The 25,418-nt window shown below is 42.2% G+C and overlaps 1 long non-coding RNA gene across 2 annotated transcripts in view; it reads left to right on the top strand.

Moving 5' to 3' along the window:
* Window positions 1-1,710: 1,710 nt before the first annotated feature.
* Window positions 1,711-25,418, top strand: part of LOC132399356 (uncharacterized) — a 31,181-nt gene continuing 7,473 nt past the window's right edge. Inside the window, exons 1-3 of one of the 2 annotated variants that reach the window (XR_009513971.1) lie at window positions 1,711-2,047; window positions 22,871-22,980; window positions 24,785-24,937. This is a non-coding gene — a long non-coding RNA (uncharacterized LOC132399356). Of the gene's footprint in view, window positions 2,048-13,986; window positions 14,971-22,870; window positions 22,981-24,784; window positions 24,938-25,418 lie in introns of those variants that run through there. The other variant, XR_009513970.1, reaches the window with a different exon arrangement.

The following is a 25,418-nucleotide window of genomic DNA, read 5'->3' as shown; positions in this document are numbered from 1 at the left end:
GTGGGACTAGGTGAGAGTAAGCGTTTGGCACGGACTAGAAGGGCCGAGATGGCCTGTTTCCATGCTGTAATTGTTATATGGTTATGTTCTTGACTATTGGATACCAAATTTTCCATTTGAATGAATTACTTTAGTGTTTATTATCCCAAACGTGTTGTTCATATCTCTCAACAAAGCATATGACTCTCCCAAACTTACTAAAGAGAGTCGTGTATTATATGTGGTGGGGCCAACTTTGTCAGCTATTTTGTCAATGAACAAAGCATGATTAAGAGGGAAAAAAATCAGAAGTTACAGTAGCCACACGTTACACTCAGTGGATTCTTTATTAGGTACAGGAGTGGGACGTGGTGTGGTCTCTGCTATTGTAGAGCAAACACTGCAAGGTTCTATGTGTTGAGTATTCAGAATTGCTCTTCTGCACGCTACAACTGTAACATGTGGTTATCTGAGTTACTAAACCACACCAAATTCCAACCCTGTACCTAATAAAGTGGTCACTGAGTGTAACCTATGGCTACCATAGCTGTTAAGATTTTCCTTGGGTCCCAGGCAACTTTCAATTCAGCTTGAACCAGTCCGGCCATTCTCCTCCGACCTCTCTCATGAACAAGGTAACTTTTCCCATAGAACTGCTGCTAACTAGATGTTTTTTTATTGTTTGTTTTTTGTACCATAGAGACTGTTGTGTGTGAAAATTGCAGGAAGGAGATCAGTTTCTGAGATACTCAAACCATTTTCTCTGGCACTAATAATCATTCCACAGTCAAAGTTACTTTGATCAGATTTCTTCCCCATTCTGATGTTCGGTCTGAACAACTGAATCTCTTCACCATGCTTTTAAACATTGAGGTGCTGCCATGTAATTGGCTAATTTGATATTTGCATTAATGAGCAGATGTCCAGGTGTACCTAATAAAGTGGCCACTGAGCATATATATAAGACAAACCACAGCAACGCATTCTAATGAAATGTGGAACTGCACAAAGCATAAAGAAAAACCAGAACAGGAAAATAAATACAAAATCTCAAAAGCAGTATAATTGAAATGAAAAAATAACTGAAGGCACTTCACAGAATGGTGGGAGAATTGCCTAGAAAAACACGGAATTTCATGGACTTTAGCCTTCTTTTGTGAATCGAGATTGCAAATCAGTTTACTTCAGTCTAGTGTGGCTCCTTGCAGGGCTTTCCATTTTATCCTGTGCTCCTGCCCTTTCACTTTTCCTGCAAAAATATTTCCGTTGAACGGCTGTCCGAGTCCCTTTGATAAAGCACTAACCAACACTATTTCCATCAACCTTACAAGTGGTAAGTTCCAGGACGTAAATACTCTCTACATTCAAAGTCTTCCCCTCACACCCCCTTCTATGCTTTTGCTCATTTATGTGATGGCACTTCCTTAAAGAAGGCAAACAGGATTGGTTTCACAAGACAAATTAGAGGAAATGTATACTGTATGTATATCCAAATGCATGAGCTGGATGTTGGCAAAGGTTACAGTTGGGTTAGAGATCGAGATAATTGTTAAAAGAGAGGAGGGAGGTAGCAATCTGCAGTTTCCTTTAGAGTATTCCAGAGTGTACTGCTAAAAGGATTGATGGAGTTGGAAATGATTTTGAGAAAGAGTGACAAAGAGATGGAGAAAGATTTCAGCACCCGCTGAACTGAGAAGGCGTGGGAGTCTGCAATGTTATAGAGATGGAGGTTGGAGGTTTTTGAACTGAGTAGATAAGTAGTGACTTGTTCATTTTGGATTAAAATTACTACCAAAGTTATCTTTCGCAATGATGTCATTCGCATACACATGTGTACGTGAGCACTCAGGCCAGGATGTTCTCCATTTCCCTTAATGTGAGGAGTTGGCCCAGTTCCATATTGCTATGAAGTGCTTGTTACAGGAGTAAGTACTCAATTCAGTTTGACATTGCTCAATGTGGAACAGTCCCACAGCACAATGCTTATGCTTCTGCAGACTAACCAAACAGTCAGCGTTTTCTAGAGAGAACTGAAACTGAAGGACGAGCCACAATAAATCCTGTAAAGGTGAGTCCATGTGCACATGACTAGCAGACACTTAAAACCACTGCTTTTCAATCAACACTTCAGTTTCATAGCCAGCAGCGAGTACATGAAGATGTATAAGTTACTCCCTAACTTGGTATGTTGCTGTAAGACACAAAACCAAAACAACCTGGTGTACTCAAGCGCAACAGCTCCAAAAGCATTGCAGACATTCCTTCATCAAGTAACTGAATCCTTTGTACAAAGGGTATTTTTAAATCCACAGTGCTAGTGCTCCAAATCTTTGTTAGGAGCTTTTCAGAGCTCCTTTTAACCAGAGAAATGGCTTGAAGTAAAGGGAAAGGACAGCCTGTTTGATAATACCAGTAATTTTAAGTCGAAGTTTTCATTGCTTAAAACACTTTCTCTGCACTTGAAATAATTAACCATAAGTACAACTGATCAGGCTGTTGGTTTGCAAGGCCCATTAAAATAAGGCATACGAGTAAGAGTAGTTCAGAACAGGGATCAAGGAATGCACCAGGGGAAATTAAGTTGTGAGGTAAACAGATCATTGTAAAATTCCACTCAATTGCAATGAACTCAGCAGAAACAAAACTGACAGTAAAAGAAGCTGCATCATAAACATCATGGAAATGACATAAGGAAGTAAAGCAGGAGCTGGTCATTTAGTTCTTCTATAAGGTTATGGCTTATAGTTTACCTCAACTTATTACACAAATCCTGGATGCTTGAATTCTGTAATATTTAAACAGCTACTGATATCTGTCTTGATGGAAAGAAACATTCTGAGTGAAAGAAATATTCATCAACAAGCCACAAAATAAAACTGCATCTTTAGTGGAATTCTTAAGAGCTTTGAAGAGCTATATAACAGCAAGGAATGGAGAAAAGGGTTGTTAGGTATCTAACTTTCATCGTTAAAAGAAAATCGAATAGAGCTGGTTACACAATATTCTCTCACTTCTTGAAAGGTGAGATCAAATTCAACCCATCCACCAGGGTGAATGTTTTCATTTTGCTGGCTATCTGACATGAGTTCAGACAAGTGTGCTTAGGCAACTGCTCTACGCTCTATATCCATGACTGCTAGGCGTAGCTCAAATGCCATCTATAAATTTGCTGATGATACAACCATTGTTGGTAGAATCTCAGATGGTGATGAGAGGGCGTACAGGAGTGAGATATACCAACTAGTGGAATGGTGTCGCAGCAATAACCTTGCACTCAATGCCAGTAAGATGAAAGAGCTGTCTGTGAACTTCAGGAAGGGTAAGGCAAAGGAACATGTACTAATCTTCATAGAGGAATCAGAGCTGGAGACAGTGAGCAGGTCCTGGGTGTCAAGATCTCTGAGGACTTAACTTGGTCCAAACATATCAATGCAGCTATAAAGGCAAGTCAGCGACTATACTTCATTAGGAGTTTGAAGAGCTTTGAAATGTCAACAAAAACTTCTATAGATATACTGTGGAGAGCATTCTGCCAGACTGAATCACTGCCTGGTATGGAGGGGAGCGTTACTGCATTGGACCAAAAGAAGCTGCGGGGGGTTGTAAATTTAGTTGGCTCCATCCTGGGTACCAGCCTACAAAGTAGCCAGGACATCTTCAAGGAGCGATGTCTCCAAAAGGCAGCATCCATTACTGAGGATCTCCATCACTCAGAGCATGCCCTGTTACCATCAGGTAGGAGGTACAGATGCTTGAAGGCACACGCTCAGTGATTCAGGAACAGCTTCTTCCCCTCTGCCATCCAATTCCTAAATGGACATTGAACCCATGAACACTACCTCACTTTTTAATATAGATTATTTCTGTTTTTGCATGATTTTTAATCTATTCAATATACATATACTGTAATTTATTTATTTATTCTTCTATATTATGTATTGCATTGAACAGCTGCTGCTACGTTAACAAATTTCACGACACATGCCAGTGGTAGTAAACCTGATTCGGAGAATTTAACTTGTCAGAAAGAAACCATGACAGAAGTATGGATATATTCTTGAATCTATAATATAACCTGCACAGAATAAATATAAAGCTTTAAAACTTTAAGTATGGTAAGCAATTTATTATTTTCTTAAATAAAACCAATATTTTCTTTCTCTGGCATTTCTGGATAAAATCTCCGCATCTGATGAGGAAAACAGATTCTCTGGATGGCTTTTTTACTCTTAACTCTCTGCCAAAGTTCTTACATGCAATAAAAAAAAACACATTAGGATACAGACAAAATTTTGGCAATCTCAGATTACATCTTTGGCCTGGAGTTTGTACAGTTTTTGGGAGAACATTTAGGCCAGTAACAGAGGTTTGAATGCCGAATCACACTTCTGGTATCTTTTAGCACTATTTTGAAATAAACCAGGGAGCCTTCTGTATCTTCCCTACACATATTCCGTTTCCTTTGTCCTCAGTTATTGAAATACCAGCAGACACAGAGTATGAAATGCACCAAAGGTGATTGTGGTATATATCATAAGAGTTCAATAAAGCATTTTAGGGTGAATTATGGACCATCAATGATGTTAAGTAGTTCTTGCTGAATTTTCAGTCTTTGCGTGATCAAAGATACAAAGTAAATTTATTATTAAAATATGTAGGCAGTATACAACCCTGAGATCCGACTTCCCACTTACAGTCCTGAAACAAAGAAAACTATATAGCCCGTTCAAAGAAGCACATTAACCACCTCCACTACGTTCCAACAAAATCGTGCGAACAGCAAAAAAAAAGTGAAATGCAGTTCAGGCGTATTCAGTTTTTTGGCTCGGTTCAGTTCAGTTCAGTCTATTCTAGTGTTGTGTCATTCATTATCTACCCCAATCAATATTGCACAGAATAGTAACCAAAAAAGGAACGATCAGAAACCATCATAAGATGAACTACAGAGTCCAATCCACAAACCACGTCGATTAAACCTTGCATAAGACCCAGGACTCCGGCACCACCTTCCAACAGCATTGAGAGGCAGAGATCATTGCCTCATATGGAATAGGAGCCCATTTTGCCCATTGTAATGCTTTATAAAAGCCATTCTAATGGTGATACAGTCTTGCTGTTTACCCAGGGATGTGCAGACTTTTTCCTTTTCATATCTGTACCCAATTCTACCTCGAAATGGACAGTTTAATATAGATCCATCAATTGTTCAGAATGAGCATTCCCAGTGATAATAACTTACTGTAAAAGAAAGGACTCGTCCTCAGATATTTTGATAGTCTTTGTGAAAAGCGATGAAAATAAATTGCCGTTCACTTTCAAATTATTAAATTTCCCAATCGAGTATGTTTTCACATTATTTTGTGTGAGTGCTCATTACAGGTCTTAAATAATTTCATGATATTGTGGATGCTGTCAATCTCTGTATGATATCTGTCCTGTAAATTGCTTCTGTGTCAACTTCTTTCTCTGTTTTTGACTGAAATACGCTGGCATGGCAGAAGGTTTCCAGATATCCCCAGTCCAATAATTCTGGATCATGCCGAGGTGTGACGTGAAACTTAGATTACTTTTTCAATTACAACAGAAGGAATGGTGCAAAGCAACAGGCCACCTCAAACGTAGAGCCAAATAAAATGCCAGATCACTAAATTAAGATTTTGTCTCAAAAATTCAACAATATGCCACAATTTTTTTGCTCCTGAAAAATAAATGCAATTTAAATTTATCCAGTATTGGAACTGAAATAAATACTGGAGTTAGTTTACCGCAGAGAAATTCTGTGGTACTGTATTTTAACACACATTACACTTCTACAGTACACACTGAGATTTGAAATTGTACAGTGTACATGCTTAACATGATTGTGCTATTTTAATTCATTTACATGCAGGGTAATGATGTCATGACTAAGGTACTGAAAGTATGTCAAGCATAGATTTTCAGTGAACATTCTCTTTGTTCTCATAGAATGTTGTTTTCCATTCTGCTTTTCAATGTATTTTCATATCCAATACTCCAGATCTCAACAGAGCTCCTGTGAATATAAGAGTATCATTAAATTTCCAGTTACTTTTGAAAATTTCCTCCAAGTGACTGACTCCAATCATGGACTGATAATTAGATCTCTTTGTGTCATTCAATGATTGTTAGAACAATTCCCTTTCCAGAAACCAGACTCAGAACCTGTTGGACTGGACTGGTTTCAGAGGAGCATGCAGACGAACATTAGGTATGTTTTATGATAGTTAGAGATAGCGATGATGGGAAGTGTTGAGAAAGGTTTGGCAGAACGAGAATGGGGCTATCATAGGGAGTACATAATCATGGGAGCGAGTAGGGTCCTCTATGGTCACAGGATACCTGGGAGGAGATAGCAGAGGCCAAGATTGACATACAGGGATTCAGATTTATTTATTTATCCTGTGTACTGTACATCAAAACAAAGTGACATGTGATATTTGCATTAACAACCAACACAACCTAAGGATGTATGGCGGGAAGGCAGCTTGCAGCTATTGACACCCATTCTGATGCCACCATAATATGTCCACAATGTTCAGCAGGTCAAAACAGGCAATAAGAACAACAAAACAAAACCACAACAGCGGAACAAGCCCCTAACCCACCCATCCACCCACTCACACACATAGACAGGTCTCCAACTCCATGCCTCTGACCACATGTCCCTGTGCTTTACCACCACTTAGCCTCACAGAGTGCACATGTTTTGGTCAGTTTTAGTATTGTCCAGTTTTCTCCCTCCAGAAAATATGCTGCTGAAAGTTTACGCCACTTGCATAAGGTTTATTTCTACGTTACCAGTCACTGTACTATGCAGTTTTCATTTTCTTCTGTTTCTGCAATTTGTTCCCTATTACTTTGGTTCTTGAGATTTTATACATTCGATGAGCATCTGCTTTGTTATCGCTCCCATCAAATTTTATCTTTTGACGATATGTTAATGTTTGTAGAGATGACAGTGTCACAGCTGACAGCAGACCAGGAAATAGTGTTGGAGATGGACATGTAGGATCAGCTGGATGCTGGTGTATATGTCTTGACTTTTTTTTATGACAGCCCATGAGCAAAGTCGTGGAGATCCTTCTGACATTACTGGTCTTTTTCTGGCACCTTTCTATAGATATGTTGGGTAAGCTGGTGCCAGTGATGCATTGGGCAGTTTTGACTACCTGTTGTAGAGCCTTCCTGTCTGCTATAGTGCACTTTCCATAACGTTCAAAGTTAATTTATTATCAAAGTCCATATATGTCACCATATACAACCTTGGTATTCATTTTCTTGAAGGCATACTTAATTAATCAATAATAGAATAATAACCACAGTACAATCAATGAAAGACCACACCAATTTGGGTATTCAACCAGTGTGTAAAAGGCACAAACTATGCCATTAAAAAAAGGAAGAAATCATAACAATAAATAAATAAACAAACAAACAAACAATCAAGCAAGCAATCAATCCAGTGAGTCCATAAGTTGTGGGAAGACTTCAATGTTGAAGTGAAGTGGAATGATGCAACTTGTTAGGATCCTCTCTGTTGCACAACTGTAGAATGACACAAGTATTGATGTGCTTAGTCCAGCTCTATTCAGCTTCCTCAGAGAGTGGAGGCATTGGTGAGCTTTTTTGATTGCATATACTGTGTTCTGGGAAGTTGTGCCAGATGTGCTCTCTCAGAAATTTGGAACTGCTTGCATTCCCACAGCTGTGTCACCAATGTAAAGAGGGGTGTGAGTAAGTGGTGCAATTTCTCCTTCTCCTTTATGTCCATATGGAGATACTGTGTTCTGAGCTGCAGGAATGGAACTAGCCCTATTGAGGAAGGTAGTTCTACGAAATGTGTAAAGATGGTTGATGCTGAATGGATAGGATAATGTAGAGGTCGTGGGGTGCGGTTTTTAAAGGATATGCCTGTTGTACTGGGGAAAGACATTTTTCCCGTTTCACCAGCAGCGAAGTAAAGGCTTTTAGCCTTTCTGGTTTCTTCTGCCAGCTGAGACCCATTCCCATAAAACTGAGTGATGTTAATGAGAGAGAGAAATCCTGTAAAAATGGGGCACAAAATGTTTTGTTGTTTGTCCCAGCTCCTTCAGAATTGGAAGTAGATTGAGCTCGACTGAGATCTTGTTTCAAATTTTTAACTTTTTGATCCTCCAACCAAGCCAAACCCTTGTATTCTTGACTGCAAAATGTTCCAAACATAGTTGTTCTCATCACAGATAATGAATAACTGCTGCCTGTTTATTTGTATAAGGCAGGGTCATCAGAGGTAAACTGCTTAAACACAACATAGTCCACAAAATCACATGGAAAGACCAGGGCAATTGAAGACTGAGCATCCTAGAACAATAGTGTTTTAGGCTGCTCTTTGTCAGGGAAACAATGATAGAGTTGTGCTGTCTACTGGAATCTGACTTGCAGAAAACATCAATAGTATTCTCAGTATTCCAAGACTATAAAGCTGATTAGAGTACTGAATGCATCTTTTCATTACTGCCATTAGAGAGGAGGTACAGGAGCCCGAAGACACACACTTAATGTTACAGGAACAGCTTTTTCCTTTTTCCTCTCTTCCATCAGATTTCTGAATGGACAATGAACCCATGAACACTACCTCACTTTTTTGCTTATTTTTTGCACTACACACACACGTGCTGCCAAACAACACAGCTGTTATATAATAAGTTATATTATATAACTAGTAAGTTATATTATGATCAGGTCACATCACAGGACAGAAATAAACCTAGTCAATAGACTGCACAGAAGAATGAAGCAGGTTACCAGGGCAAATGTCAAAGATGGAGACCTGAGCGATAGGTGTTTTTTCCAGTTGAATATTGGAAACAAGCTGCCAGAAGGGATGCTGGACGAAGATACAATTACGGCATTTAAAAGCTATTTGGATAGGAACGGTGTAGAGGGATGCAGGCTTCTTATGGGAAAATGGGATTAATGTAGATAGGCATCATGGTTGGCAATGGATGAGCTGAGGTCAAAAGGGCCTGTATCTCTACTACGTGCTTCTGTGATTCTACTTGCAGATAAATAGGTTAATAGGCTTCTGTAAATTTTCCCTTACTTGTGCCTACTGGTAGTGATTAAAGATAAACTTCTCCTCTTTATCTATGTGATAATCCATAATTCTCATGGTTCTTTGAGTTGTTACATCCTGTAAAGTTTTATGAAGCATCAGCATTTCCTTTTATTGTTTATATTTCTAGAGTTCACTGCTACGTTCATCACTGCAGTCTACATCCCCTGAGCACGAATGCCAAGGATGCATTGAGAGAGCTTTACAGTGTCATTAGCACTCTATAAAACAAGTATCATGTTAACCTGCAGGACATTTTACCCAAGTTCCACCAACACGTCACCATGGCTGCTGGGGGAACAAACAAACTGGACCACATTTATACAGACGTGCCCTCATCTTGGCCTCTCTGACCACATCCCCATAATATTAAACCCAGCATGCCAACTGAAACCAGACAGAAGGACCATCACTGCATGGCCTAATGAAGCAACCCCCTATGCTTCAGGACTGTTTTGAATGGACTAACTGGCAGACGTTCAAGGAGGTCAACACAAACAGACCTCATCCGTCACCAGCTACGTCAGTAAGTGTGTAGGTGACATTGCTATCTCAAGAACGGTCATCTCATGGCCCAAACAGGTGACCTGGCTGAACACACATGCCCCCTACTAAAAGCCTGGGACACTGCCTTCCAGTCTAGAGACAGAACAGCTCTCAAAGCTGGCAGGACAAATCTCACCTGAGGCATCAAGAAGGCAAAGACTGTCTGTGCACAAGAAAATTCAGGAACTCCCTATCAGATAAAACAAACCCTGGCATATGTGGCCGGGGACCAACGGCATTATTAACTACACAAGTAAAAAAGGAAAAACAGTGTCAACTGTACCAGTCATGCCTTCTTCCCTGACACTCTTAACCTTTATGTACACTTCAAGGTGTGCAACACAATGCAGGCCACAAAAACTAACCCCTTCCTAGGTGAGCAACCACTGTGAGTAACAGCGGCAGAAGTGAGGAGGACTCTGCAGAGGATCAATCCCCGTAAAGCAGCCAAGCCATTCAACACCCAGGCCGAGTACTGAAGCAGTGTGCACACCAGCTCACTGATATCTTCAACACTTCACTCATCCAGGTTGTGTCTCCACTTGCTTTATGTCTTCCACCAATATGCTTAAAAACAGAACCACTCTATAACAGATGCCATACACCCACAACAGATGACCTGACACAACTAGAAAACAAGGAAACTTAGGTCAGAATGCTGTTTCTGGAGTTCAGTTCGGCATTCAACATTTTTATCCCACAGAGTTTGGTGAACAAATTTTTAATCTGCAGTCTAAATACATCACTGTGCAAGTGGGCGTTGGACTTCCTGATGAAGAGACCTCAGACAGTCGGTTTGCTGAGCCCACTGCTGTACACAATGCTCACACACACCTGTATGACCAAGCACCAGAGTAATCACATTGTCAAGTTTGCTGATGACACAACAGTGGTGGGGCTCATCATCAACAATGATGATATGGCCTCAGAGTCAAGGTGGAATAGCTTGAGACTTGGTGTCAAGCAAATGACCTTTTCCTCAGTATCAGCAAGACAAAGGACGTGGTTATCGACTTCAGGAGAACTTGTACCACTCACACCTCTTTTTACATCAGTGGCACAGCAGTGGGAACTGCAAGCAGTTTCAAGTGCCTGGGACTGCACATCTCCCAGAACTGCTCATGGTCCCAGAACACATTCCACTCAATCAGGAAAGCTCAGCAATGCCTCTACCTTCTGAGGAGGCTGAAGGGAGCTGGACGATGTATATATGCAGTATACTCTCATCCTTCTCCAGATGCACAGGAAAGCTCTATGTTGGGTAGACGAAGCTGCCCAACATATCACGGCCACCAGCCTACCAGCCATCAAGGACATATATACAGAAAGGCGCCAGAAAACAGGCATGAAGGGTCCAACCCACCCTGCTCATGGACTGTCAGTCTCACTCCCATCATGGAAGAGGCTACTTAGCATCCATGCCAGGACCACCAGTTACTATCCCCAAGCAGTGAGGCAGATCAGAATGTCCACCCATGAACACAATTCTTCACAACTCCGCCCTCCCCCCACCACTACTTTATCATTTCCTGTCAATCACTCCTGTGCCTAGAGCCTCTTCATGGACGTTCAATCAATCTATGTCTAGAAGCTGTCTAACGTATTCACATTTATTTGGGGTTTTTTTTTTATTATTGACTTCTTTATCTTATGTTTCTTTGTGCTGCATTGGATCCGGAGTAACAATCATTTCATTCTCCTTTACACTTGTGTACTGGAAATTACATTAAACAATCTTGAATCTTAACTTTTGTTAGCTATTTTTAAAGAAGCTTAACAACCAGTGGGGGTGCCTTTGTATTTCCACTGCACCCAAACTCCATCGTTTGTCATTTACTATGTTTCATACCATTATTAGTCTTTACTTACAGCCCATTCTGTCATTGACCCTGACTTGTATTGATCTGAATAAATAACTTTGCCTCCTATTTTTGAATTAGCTACAGGTTTTAAATTCACATTCTCCAGGGCTAAAACAAAATATTTTGTTCAGTCCTTTAAATCATGTTGAGAAACTACCCTTAATTGCTGTTCTCCATTTCATCTCTTCCAAACAGTTTGTTGTCTAGTATGATTTTGTCCTCCAAGTCCCAACCTTACTCTTCACTAGTAACTACAAAAGGACTTCTAAAAGTCCATATACACTGCTTCCACTGCCATATCTGTTACTTTCTTAGATAGTTACGAGGTTTATCAAACACAATTGTCCCATTTGAACACTCGCTGATTACTTCTCTTACAATGATCCATTCAGTTTCCCATTCACAAATGTTGACTTTTGTAATCATTTTAAAATTTAATTCTTATATTAATATTCAAGCATACACATTTATATTCAGTAAAATGGCTGGTTTTTATTACTCTGAGATTATTGCACATTCTTAAGTCACGCACTATGTTCTTAACAAGGAAATTAATGGTATTCTTAAAGTGATTAATAAGCATTAAAATCTCTACAAAAGCCACTCCTAAGTACTTGAATATGATCTTTCTCTTGTTTTAATAATCAAAACAACACTGACTGCTCTCCAGCTCTTTGACATAAACCGATACTTATTATAAATATATGTTCAAAGTTCAAAATCACTTTATCTTCAAAGTACATATTTGTCATCATACACATCCCTGAGATTAATTTTCTTGCAGGCATACTCAATAAATCCATAGTAGAATAATAACCATGATCAAATTAGTGAAAGACCACACCTAGCGGGCATTCAACCATTGTGCAAAGTAAAACAATCAATGCAAATACAAACATTCCATGACAACCATGGTGTATTCTTTCAGATCCACAGATGAGTCCTTGAACATGACCCAGTCCACCTACTTGAAGCTAACCCATAGCTACTCCTTTGCCTCCTGCTACCAACTCTATTGTCCTAATCTCCGGAGCCTTGATCTTTAGTCTCTGCCTGTATGCAGGTAGACCTGCTGTGATTTCTTCCCTCAGCTTCATCAGCATCCTAGGATGAACCCCATCCCATCCCATCCATTCCAAAACGAATGCATTCTCTTTATGTTGATCTCATGGTGAAAGAAGGATTGATGGCTTCTGCCTCTTGGTATGACAAGGTCAATGCAAGTAGGGTGGAGGTAGCATGGACCTTACATAAACCTCTTCCAGAGATGAGTGTTGTGGGTGAGTTGAAGGACGTGTGTGGTGCAATATTACAGCATAAACTGGCATAGATCTAACTCATAGTACTGTGAAAACTAGGAGCACTATACGAGCTGTCCTCATGGAACAAAACAGTAGTAAAGGCTGCATAAGATGCTGAGCAATTGAAAAATACAGGAGAGACCAAAAATGAGGAAATCTCTCTTGGGATCAGACTGCGTCTCCAACTGAAGAGCTAGTTGTGCGGATGTGGGCACAGAGTGAGGGGTAAAGTCTGTCAGTTGATTTATGTTATGTTAAACTTTAAGCAGCTGAGCAGTAGAACAAAGACACAGCAGTCTGGTTTGGAAACAGTTTGGTGTCCATAAAATTCCAAGAATCTGGAAACCAAGTTTGGGTTATTGCATCAAGAATGTAATAGAACAGGGTTGCAGAAGCCAAGTTCTGGGTTGGCGTAGAACTGAAGCCAAAAAATTAGAAAGTAAGCAGTGTTACTGTTGTTGGGAGCAACATTGTGGCTGAATAAGAGACAGTTGTGGCCTCTATGCACTAAAAAGCAGCAGGGTGCAGAGCTGTGGAAGAAAGGAAATGGGAAAGGATCTACAAAGGATAACAGAAAAAGGAATGTGAGGAAATAGCTCATCATCTCCACAGCACAGACTACACAACTGCCTGTGAACTATTTGCCCGAAGCACATCCGAGGCTAATGTGTGACTCACTTCCCGACTTCTCAAAGCTTTGTCCCAGAAATCACAAGTTAAGTGTGGTGAAAATTTCCCTTTTAGCCAGGAAGATTGCAAATCAGACAATGTTGAGGGAGCATGGCCATGACCGCCTAGTGCTCTTGACTAACACCCTGCTGACTTCCTTAGCCATTCACTCTCTCCCGCACTGTTGGATTAATGTACGACATTACCAAATGCATCTCCATGGCTCAAACAAGGCCTCTATCAGCATTCCCGCCAGATTGAATCCTACAGCCCGTTCTCTTTAGCTCCGTCTTTCTCCACCTCCTTCCAAAAAAGACCACCTCAGTATCCATCTCACCCCCAGCATTCTCTAGAACCTCCTCCCAGTTCCACCCTCCTGACTGGATGACACAACATTCTTAAGCTTCCCTTATCTTTAACGGTAGCCCAAACACTGCCTTCAGAACGCAATGCTTCTACAGAAAATCCATTATATGAAATAACCTACAAATTTTCAGTAACATCATAACTAGGATATTATATGTGTGCTTCTGACTTTTTCTGTTTCTATTTCAAGGCAGTAGTCTCATGGAGTATTCACCACCTCCAAGTCTGATATTTCCCTGAAATGGACAGATATCACGGTCGGTCGCAGACAAGATCTAGGAACAACCTCCCCAACAACACTGTGTGGAACAGTTGACCACAAATAATGTAGCGGTTCATTCTTTGAGCCTCCCTTAGGGCAAGTAGGGATGGGCAATGCCAGTGATTCTCACATCCTGTGATTGAATTAAATAACATTACACAGGTGAAATATGTCCTGACTTGATTTGGAAACTAAACTTGTTCAGATCACAGCTGTGATTGTTTTGCACTGATAATAACAGTTTAAAATGATGAAGAATTCATAGTGGCAGTTGTAACTGGAATAATGTGATCAAAGTTAAAGGCATCGGTATTCATCAGCTCAGTGTTCAGTGTATACGGGCAATGCTTTACATTTACACAATTGCAACAGGTCTATCAGTCCTTTCCAAATGTCTGTGGTCCAAGTAGAGACTGGTCTCTCATGGATCCATTGCAGATTCAGCATGTTGAGATTCCAACATGCCAGTTCAACTACAGTTACAAATCCAAGTTCTCAAAGTGCCCCTTTTCAGCCCCATCTCAATCCTCTTGTGCTTCCTCCAATTTTGTGATGCTATTTGCTTGATTATTTTTACATGAGAACTGTGTCACAGTCCTGATCGGTCATTCCCTGGTTCCATTAAACTTCCTTTGTGTCACGATCGGGACCGTTGACTCCTGGTTTTCCTTTATTCCTTGTTTCCCTGTGTTTCTCAGGCACTTTAATTAAAAGCACAGTATTTAGTGTCCGGTTTACAGCTACTCAGCACTAGATCATCACCGGATGTCACCTTATGTCACCGAAGCAATTGCGAGCAAGTCACCTTGCCGGAGCGAGCCAAGTCACATCGTTGGAGCAAGTCAAGTCTTCACCCCAAAGCAAGTGCCAGTAAGTCGCCTCTGCTCGCCAGAGCCTGTTAAGTTACCTCGCCTGAGCGAGCCACTAAGCTACCTCGCCGGACCGGGTCTGTCAAGTTAACCCACCGGAATGAGACAAGAGCCGCTGTGTGTAGTTCTTGGGCTGCGTCGAGAGTTTGCCGCTACTTGGAGCCATTTTGTGTCAAGATAAAGAACTGTCTATCGTTGTGTGGTTTTGTCTCCCCGTGTCCTCTCCTCCGCTGGGTGGGTCCGGCTGTTTGCCACTACCCTGAGTGGAGAACTGTCTCTTCGTGTCCAAGAAGAGTCCCAGCTCTGTGTCCTGTATCCAAGGAAAAGTCCCGGCTCTGTGTCCTGTGTCCAAGAGGAGTTCCAGCTCTGTGTTTGAAGAATCCCAGCTCTGTGTTCTGTGTTCCAGGTTCCAAGTCCAGACTCCCAAGTTTCAAGTTCCAAGTCCGTGTTCCGAGTTCCGATTTTCTAGTCCAGGTCCCGAGTCCAAGTCTCAGTCCAAGTCCGGGTCCCGAGTCCAAGTCCCAGTCCCAGTCCGGGTCCCGAGTCCAAGTCTCAGTCCAAGTCCGGGTCCCGAGTCCAAGTCCCAGTCCCAGTCCAGGTCCTGAGTCAGTCCCAGTCCCAGTCCGGGTCCCGAGTCCAAGTCTCAGTCCAAGTCCGGGTCCCGAGTCCAAGTCCCAGTCCAAGTCCGGGTCCCGAGTCCAAGTCCCAGTCCCAGTCCGGGTCCCGAGTCAGTCCCAGTCCCAGTCCGGGTCCCGAGTCCAAGTCTCAGTCCAAGTCCGGGTCCCGAGTCCAAGTCCCAGTCCAAGTCCGGGTCCCGAGTCCAAGTCTCAGTCCCAGTCCGGGTCCCGAGTCCAAGTCCGGGTCCCGAGTCCAAGTCCCAGTCCCAGTCCGGGTCCCGAGTCAGTCCCAGTCCCAGTCCGGGTCCCGAGTCCCAGTCCCAGTCCAAGTCCAGGTCCCGACTCCCAGTCCAAGTCCAAGTCCGGGTCCCGAGTCCAAGTCCCAGTCCAAGTCCGGGTCCCGAGTCCAAGTCCCAGTCCCAGTCCGGGTCCCGAGTCCAAGTCCCAGTCCCAGTCCAGGTCCCGAGTCCAGGTCCTGAGTCCAAGTCCCAGTCCCAGTCCGGGTCCCGAGTCCCAGTCCCAGTCCAAGTCCAGGTCCCGAGTCCCAGTCCAAGTCCCAGTCCCGAGTCCAGGTCCCAAGTCAAAGTCTGGGTCCCGAGTCCGTCTCAGTCCAAGTCCAGGTCCCGAGTCCAAGTCCCAGTCCCAGTCCGGGTCCCGAGTCCAAGTCCCAGTCCCAGTCCAGGTCCCGAGTCCAGGTCCTGAGTCCAAGTCCCAGTCCCAGTCCGGGTCCCGAGTCCCAGTCCCAGTCCAAGTCCAGGTCCCGAGTCCCAGTCCAAGTCCCAGTCCCGAGTCCAGGTCCCAAGTCAAAGTCTGGGTCCCGAGTCCGTCCCAGTCCAAGTCCAGGTCCTGAGTCCAAGTCCCAGTCCCAGTCCGGGTCCCGAGTCCAAGTCCCAGTCCCAGTCCAGGTCCCGAGTCCAGGTCCTGAGTCCAAGTCCCAGTCCCAGTCCGGGTCCCGAGTCCCAGTCCCAGTCCAAGTCCAGGTCCCGAGTCCCAGTCCAAGTCCCAGTCCCGAGTCCAGGTCCCAAGTCAAAGTCTGGGTCCCGAGTCCGTCCCAGTCCAAGTCCAGGTCCTGAGTCCAAGTCCCAGTCCCAGTCCGGGTCCCGAGTCCAAGTCCCAGTCCCAGTCCGGGTCCCGAGTCCAAGTCCCAGTCCCAGTCCGGGTCCCGAGTCCAAGTCCCAGTCCCAGTCCGGGTCCCGAGTCCCAGTCCCAGTCCCAGTCCGGGTCCCGAGTCCCAGTCCCAGTCCAAGTCCAGGTCCGGAGTTCCAGTCCAAGTCCAGGTCCCAAGTCAAAGTCCGGGTCCCGAGTCCAAGTCCCAGTCCAAGTCCAGGTCCCGAGTCCCAGTCTGTCCTGGGCCTGAGTCTGAATCCAACCATGCTTGTTCCCACTTCTGCTTTGCTCACTCCTTGATTTCCCTCTGAACAATCCTTGCTTCTCCGCTTTCCTTGTAACTATTAATAAACTCTATTTTGTTAACGCTACAAAATGTGTTGGTGTTCTGCATTTGGGTCCACCCATGCCTCGCACTTGTGACAAACAAAACGAGTGTTTACCGTGCATTCCCTCTTCTTTCCTTGATACTGTGAGTGCCAGCCATCCAGGGGATTACTTAGACAACCTCTGCTTTATAGCAGTTGAACAGAAAGGAAGCTCAACTAGCCCAGGGGCAGTTTCACAAGATAATAATGATAATTTTATGATGTGTCATTTCGCTCAACAGAACTGAATGGTTGGTTAGGCCAAAATGGGCCTGCTTATGATAGTGTTTCTGTTGTGGTGGTGTGATCCACTTCCACAAGTCACATGAACACAGCTTGTCTTCTGCTCAGTCCATGGTCCATCATAGATCTACCAGCATCTGCAACCATTTTGAGTTTGGGCCAAGCCAGCTGCAGGATGAGTGAGACCATGTTCTTCAATAGCTGGTGCCTTTCACAGTCAGATCCGATTACCTGAAGGTGCTGGGGGCCTGCTTCAGAGAGGTTGTGTGAGACATGTAACAAGAATTGGCTGGAGGAGATTTGGACGTTAAAACAAAACCTGGGTCTATGGAAGTGATGTTCTCTGTCATTAACTGGAAAGAATTCTGTTATCAGGTGTGATATGCTCTGTACTTGGTGTGGCCTGTCCCCACTTCTTTGCTTTGGTAATTACCTTGGACATCTTCCAGTTTGTCTAGGATCAAAGATGAAGTGAGTCTGCAAGGATTGATGCATGGATCCCCAGAGAACGGGGCCAAAAGTACATTCAGCATTGCCCTCATTCCCAGCAGTGGAAGTGGACCACCTGTATAGATGACAAGTTAACCCCAACACGCACTGTCCTGAGGACTGCTACAGTTGGGAAGAGACAGTCACCCACCTCTTTGCAGACTGCAGATTTACAAAGAGGACGTGGAGGTGGATGTAAGGCTCCATGTTCCAGTTCACCCTAGCAGAGAACTCACTGATCTATAGCCTGTTCCCGGGGGTGGACGCATAGAGACAGACATCAAGTCCATGTTCCAGCTCACCCCAGCAGAGAACTCACTGATCTATAGCCTGTTCCCGGGGGTGGACGCATAGAGACAGACATCAAGTGCTGCTGAAAGGTCGTCAGCTTGGTGAAAGAAGCCCTTTTCACCACCTGAAACTTCTTGGTCCTCCAGCACAGAGGGTAAGGGAATGCTGCAGACTGCAGGAATAGTTACCGATGGATACACAGAAGCTTGGTGGGTAAGGATCAAATCCAGATCCTTCTGCTACTGCACATTAAGGGGTAAAAAATCATGAAAAGAAGCATTCACCCTCTGGGGGGAGTTGCACCAGTGGCATGGTGCTATGTTTGTTTTTTTTTTCATTACACTGCTGAATGTAATGACCATGAATATGGAAGTTTTCTTTAGCACTATTTCTTCTTTTCTATATAGTTTCATTATGAATAATACTTAGTTTTGACATTCAAAAAATCCTCATTTATGGTTCTCCCTGTCTTATATAAGTCAGCTTGCCTGAGAGTGTAACTTGTGGGTGCAGAGATAAGAACTCTCTGTAAACCCAACCAAAGACCTGATATCTGAGCCCAGTAAAACTGTACTGCACCAGTTTCCCTAACGAAAGATTAAGCAATCATGGTGAGATATACCTGGAGGTGAACTGATATGCAAATTTTATAGACGAGTGAATTTACAGAATGGAATTCCTGGTTGGAGTCAAATGGTACCAAGTAACAATGATAACCATATAAAGAGGTACTGCCCTCCCTGATATAAACAAGATGGCCTAGAACTATATTTACACTCAAACATACTGCCCAGATAGCACTCGTATTTAAGCAAGCAACCATTTATTAACAGAAGTCAAACAATACTGCAGCCCATTTCCCTTGAGGCTAATCTGCAAAAGATGAAACCAGTACAAGACTATGAGTTAGTGTCTCCTTTTACTTAAAAGGACTGAAAGATGAATTAAGCCAAGTGCTTTTATTGCTCACAAAATATTTCAGAAACACACACACACACAATACTGGGGTGGTTGTGGACAAGACTTGGAGAGGGAAAAGCTTTGTTACAGGAGGGCTCATTTTGTCTTAGGAAGATCCTAGAAACACCCATTGGGAAGACCATGCTGAGATATTTCTGCAAAATCCATTCATCCCTTTTGTTAGATTGTTGTCTTGGAGTTGAGTAGCTCAGATCAATGGAAGACTTGACCTTTACATTTTTGGAAAATAATCTGGGGCAACCACACACAGTAGTCAATTCTCCATCCTGTATAAAACAGTTAGCAATCTTTTTGTGGTGTCACCGAGCACATCACACATAAGGGCCCAAGAATTTAGTTAAACTCCTATTGAGACCTCATTGAAATGTCCCCAGATGTTGCTGTCTGTCCCTGAACTATTCATTGACTGAATTACTGTTTGAGGGGGATAGACGGCAATGAAGAAAATTGAGCTTCTCTATTGCCAAGTAATGGCAATCAGTATCTCTGAAAAGGAAGGGTCTCCTGGCTGCATTAAGTGTCACCAGGGAAACATTTCACATGGCTAAAAGACCTCAGTAAGCAGCATACGGACTGATGTCCATGAACTGGGCAGAAAGAGGGAATCCCATCTTCCTCAAAGAACAGAATCCCACCAAGCATCTCCCAAGCTTTACTAAAGTAATTTGTCAGTAAATGAAGACTTTGGAAACTAGCAGCTTTTTAAGCAAATGATATTTCTGCATTCAATTTCAAAGCAAATCGGAGAATCTTATGCAAATTGCAACTGTAAATTAGCATAATGGTTCAGATATAACAAATAAAATTGCATGCATTGGTTCACAAAGGGCAGACTCAACGGGCCACAGTGGTAGAGGACAAAATAGACTGGATCATGAATGACTAGAAGGGGAGTAGTCTCTTAGGAAAACATTAACAGCAAATGAGAAAATTGATTAAGTCAGAGAGAAATCTTTGAAGATTGTGATCTGAGGTGAGTCAGTGAAATCCACAGAAAGATATGTAGCCCATCATAGGCACTACATTCAGGCTGAGATGTGATTTACTAAAGTCTGCTTAAATTAAATTGTTTCAATAAGATGCAAAATGACACAATGCCTAAATAGTTTGTTCAGATCTGATAAAAACATTCTCTGTGCTGTTCTCACAGTGCATGGAGAAATAAGTGTTATGTATTACAGGAACAAACTACAGAACGGGAACTATCATCACTCTTATTTGCATTAATCTACAGGACAGATTGACATTTTGCAACATTTTGATAATGGCATCCATGATGCTGTTACAGAAGTTCCCTACAGCGGTTATCTTACTGCCCTGGTAACCACTAGATTAGCGATTCAGAGGCCCACGTTCAAATCACTTCATTACAGCCGTGGAGTTTAAATGTAGTCAATCTAGAAATGAAACATCTCCTCTTAATCTTGCTAATGGTGGTCACGAAGCCATCGGCTTGACATAAGGCTCTGTTTGGTTCAATACAGTAATGCCCTTCAGGAGAGGAAATCTGCCATTCATACCCAGTTTGCTGTGTGTGAATCAAGGGCTCAGTGTGGTTCTAATGACATTTAGCAGAGCACACAAAACCATATTTGAAATGATTATTGAGATGGTCAAAATAATGCATTCTCTTGATTTGAAATGGTCAGAGAGCTCTTCAAGAGCCAACATACTAATTGCTATATTTCTTGAGTATACCACTCAGTGGCCTGTTTATTAGGCCCAGCTGTATACCTGCTCGATAATGCAACTATCTAATCAGCAACTCATAAAACCATGTGCCAGCAACTCATAAAACCACGCAGTTAAGAAGTCCAGAAGTTCAGTTCTTGTTCAGACCAAACATCAGGACAGGGGTGAAATGAGTCAGTGACATTGACCGTGGACTGATTGTTGGAGCCAGATGGGATGGTTTGAGTATCTCAGAAACTGCTGATCTCCTGGGATTTTATACACAAGTCTTCAGAAGTTACAGAAAATGGTGCGAAAAGCAAAAATAAAAAATCCAACGAAGTGGCAGTTCTATGGTAAAAATGCTTTGTTAATAGTAGAAGTCAGAGGAGAATGGCCAGCCTGGTCCAAGCAGAAAAGAAGGTGGCAGTAACTCAAATTAACACGTTACAACAGTGGTGGGCAGAAACGCATCTCTAAATGTACAACACATCAAACCTTGAAGTTGATAGGCTACATCAGGAGAAGACCATGAATACACATGTTAGGTAAAGGAGGTACCTAGTAAAACAGCCACTGAGTGTATGTTTCTAGAGATGTGCACTTTAAACAAGTCTCATCTTGAATGTATGTTTAGTGAAACCCCACAGAACTTGTTCTGCTTTAAGCCAGGACTGCTTCTTAACTTGCTTGATTTGTTTGTCTTGCCAGAAGTTCAATTTGATGACAGGTTGACGTCACTGAGATAACATTGGTTGTGGTTCAAGATCCAGGGGCTAGGATTGTATAACATGAAAGATCAGGAGGATGCTGACATCATCGGATGGCAGGCAGAGAGCCAGCTGACTGAGTAACCAACCGCTTCATCTAAGGAAACAATTAGATGATACACAATGTAATCCCTTTGAAAGGAAACGAAGCAGTTCATGTTTCAAAAAGGAGAAGCATAAAGATCCAGCATGTAGACCACTTGTAATGAAAGACAATGAGAACGTCGTTTATTCTAATGTATATAAGAAAGATGTATACCATTTACTTGACTTACGTTGTTGGTTTATTCCCTGCTTTATCTTTGGGAAATTGCATTAGGTATTTTCATGATTTGAACATTGTTCCATAAAGTTACCTCGTGTTCTTTATGAACTAAAAGATATGGGTAAATGAAATTTATCAGTGACCAAATAGATTCCTTCTCAGTACCCCCAGATACCTTCTCTATACACCTCTTTGCTTCTTGAACATGGCACAAGAGGTACTTGCAGCATAGCACTGAATTCTCATCATAAGATCATAAGATCATTAGACCATAAGACATAGAAGCAGAATAAGGCCATTTGGCCCATCAAATCTGCACCACCATTCAATCATGGCTGATCCCTTTTCCCCCCTCTTCAGCCCCATTGGCCAGTCTTCTCCCTGTAACCTTTGATGCTATGTCCTATCAAGAACCGATCAAGCACTGGCTTAAATACACCCAATGACCTGGCCTCCCACAGCTGCCTGTAGTAATGAATTCTACAGATTCATCACCCTCTGGCTAAAGAAAATTCTGCGCCTCTCTGTTTTGAATGGACACCCCTCTATCCTGAGGCTGTGCCCTCTTGTCCTAGACTCTCCCACCACAGGAAACATCCTTTCTACATCTTTCAATATTTGAAAGGTTTCAATGACATCCCCGCCTCATCCTTCTAAATTCCAGGAAGTACAGACCAGAGCCATCAAACATTCCTCATATGATAACCCTTTCCTTCCTGGAATCATCCTTGTGAACCTCCTCTGGACCCACTCCAATGCCTGCACATCTTTGCTTAGATGAGGAGCCTAATATGTCGAATTTCGCCGAACTAAGTTCACAAGCAAGCCGGATTTCTTCCAAAAGGTCATTAACAAAGTATTCAGAATTTGCTAGCAGATTTTCATGGTCCATTTCTTGATACCAGTAAATGGCAAGATTTATTACCTTGGACTTTGGAACTCATCACCTTGAAGTCACTAGTCTAGTATTGTATCACAGCAGTCTATGTAAAAAATATTTTTATGCTAAAAGAACAAGATATTTCTCAACAGAAAACATGCACCAAAAACCTGGCCTTGCTTTGACTCTTTATAATTTATATTTCTGCTTACTTTCCAGAATCCCTGATTTGCTTTGCTTCAGGTGTGGAACAATTGAATTTCAGCTACAATTGTACAACCCTTTCAATGTATCACAAAACTAAGGGGACAAAGGCACAATTTCATCAGGTAATCATCCATTCATAGAATTTGAAATACCCAAACACAATTGTTAAAATAATATTTATTTTAGATGACATAAAAGAGATTTGTATCAATAGAATAGCTGGATCTCTGGAAGACAGATGGATCTCGCACACCATGCTTGGCATGATTGATGGGATAGGTTTCTCTTGTCACTGAACTGACTTATACTCAGATCTTCCTGTACAATATTTCATTTCCATCAGCCCTAACAAGCTGTATGGGTAGAGTAGTTCAAATAACAAAGAACATTAATGTTAAGTGTATTCCGATCAACAGCAGAGAATTCAACAAGCAAATCTTTATTTTTACTACAGACCTTTTACTAAAGAGCGAAAAGGAACATAATTTGTCTTTCATTTCTTTATGTATTATAAAATGAATTTTTCTCCTGTAAGGCTGAGGGAGTGAGCATATTCTGGTCTATATATGCTTAGGAGTACATCCATTAAATCCTTTTTAAGCAGATACAATTTATTGAAAGCTTCTGGAAGATTTTTAATGAAAAACAAGTGAATTGCCCTGTTTCCTCCAGTTAGCAATCAGCTAACGAACAGATGAAGTTCCCCCAGGGGGCACTGATCTTCTGTCAGAGTAACAGCAGGAGATCAGCGGAGCCTCTGTGGAATTCAGGTCCCAGATCTTATCACTGAAATCTCACATTCATGCCATTTCATGAACAGGCCATTAATTGTGCAGAAAAATAGGTGTCCTCTCTCCTTTTATTAAAAGGGGAATTTTATCAGCTTGAAATGTGCCTATTTTTAGATGTCCTGGTTCCTGCAGATAATGCCCAGAAGCTTTAATCAGCATCTTTCACAAAGTAGATAGTGCCTCCTTATCAGTTCCAAGTGTCAGTCACAAAGTCATTGTGTTATTTGGTGAGGACATAAGCAAATTGTTAAATTAATAACTTGGCTGCACCTGAAATTTGGCCAGTTTGGACTGAAAGGAAGAGGGTATTCGGCATTCTTCAGATATACTTTCCAAAGTTAATTGATGTCATCCTCACTTTTACCTCTTCACTGTCCTTGTCCATGAGAGCCATATCCTGTACCTTCAATTTAATTCCCATCAAACTGCTGCCCCCAAGATTAAGCTAATTTTGTTAATGGACCTCTATTCCACCCTTCAAATATCCTTGACCTCATTGATAACAAAAAAACACCATTGAACACTTTGGTTTCCAGCACTGCCATATCACAAAAATAACTCCTATTAAAACCATTAATTACATCCTATGTAACCGTAACCATAGTAACTTTGCAAATCTTATCCCCTTCAGCATCTTTATCTTTAGCATGGAGCTTCACTACACTCTGCCCCCTGGTAACAGCAACTGATGTAAGGACGCCCGTTAAATCTGCTTCCAAGCCCTGATTCTGGGTGGGTTAATTGACCTAGAGATTGCCATTATTTTTCAGTGACCATGCACAAAGTTGAAAAGGTTGGGACCAGAAAACATCTGCTGATGAATAGCATCTATTGAGTTACGCTGGTTGTGTGTTTGAGGATTGTGTGCTACTTTCCATATGTGGCTGAGTTAGCTTCTCGATAGTCATCATTTAGGTCCTCGCATGACTCAGATGAAGGAGCCCAGTCAGAGTCAAGCCCATTGGAAACAGCAAAGAACAGGGATGGAAGGACAACATTAAAATTGCTACATCAGATGAGCAATAAAAATGCCCAAAAGAATTAGATAGATTGTTGAAAAGTATTTCCCTTCTTCTTCTTGGGCCCTTAGCTTCCAATGGAGCACCTCTTTGATTACCTCCTTTCTCCATCCAAGGTATGGTTGGAGTTCATCAACATTTCTGTAATCCATTGTATCCAGAGGATTGGTCTACGCAGGTTCACTACAGCCCTGTTGGCCAGCCTTACTTATTTCCACCTCTCATGACAGGGATGTAGGATTCAACTTTGAGAGGTGAAAAATAATCAGGTATGCTCTATTTTTAAAATCTTATTGCAACTGTTCTTCAATTGTGTTATTTTTAAGGCTGCATTTCTTCGGTATGGATAAAACACAGGAAAAACCGAAGACTGTCACATAGAACTTCTGTGTTTGTTCTCTTGAATTCCTACCTTAAACTTATTTAATCTATTCCTTGCTGTCCAATTTCTCTGGCCTGACAATTAAACAATGAACTACAAAGATGTTTCCTGCAGTTGCGGGAAATCCTAAGCAATGATCACAAAACGCTGGAAGAGCTCATCAGCTCAGGCAGCATTCATGGAAGTGAATAAAAAGTTGACGATTTGGGCTGAAACCCTTCTTCAGGACTGAGGAGGAAGGGAGAAGATGACCAAATAAAAGGTGGGGTTAGGTGATTCTGTATAGTCACCTGTTATATATGCGCCTTCACAAAATCATGAATTCTTTGAAGGTACATATGCAACAGGTCATCGTACAGGATAAGCTT

The sequence above is a fragment of the Hypanus sabinus genome, chromosome 9, assembly GCF_030144855.1.
Source record: "Hypanus sabinus isolate sHypSab1 chromosome 9, sHypSab1.hap1, whole genome shotgun sequence".
Lineage (NCBI taxonomy): Eukaryota > Metazoa > Chordata > Chondrichthyes > Myliobatiformes > Dasyatidae > Hypanus > Hypanus sabinus.
The sequence above is the reverse complement of the archived record's forward strand: the minus strand, read 5'-3'. Positions and strand labels throughout refer to the sequence as shown.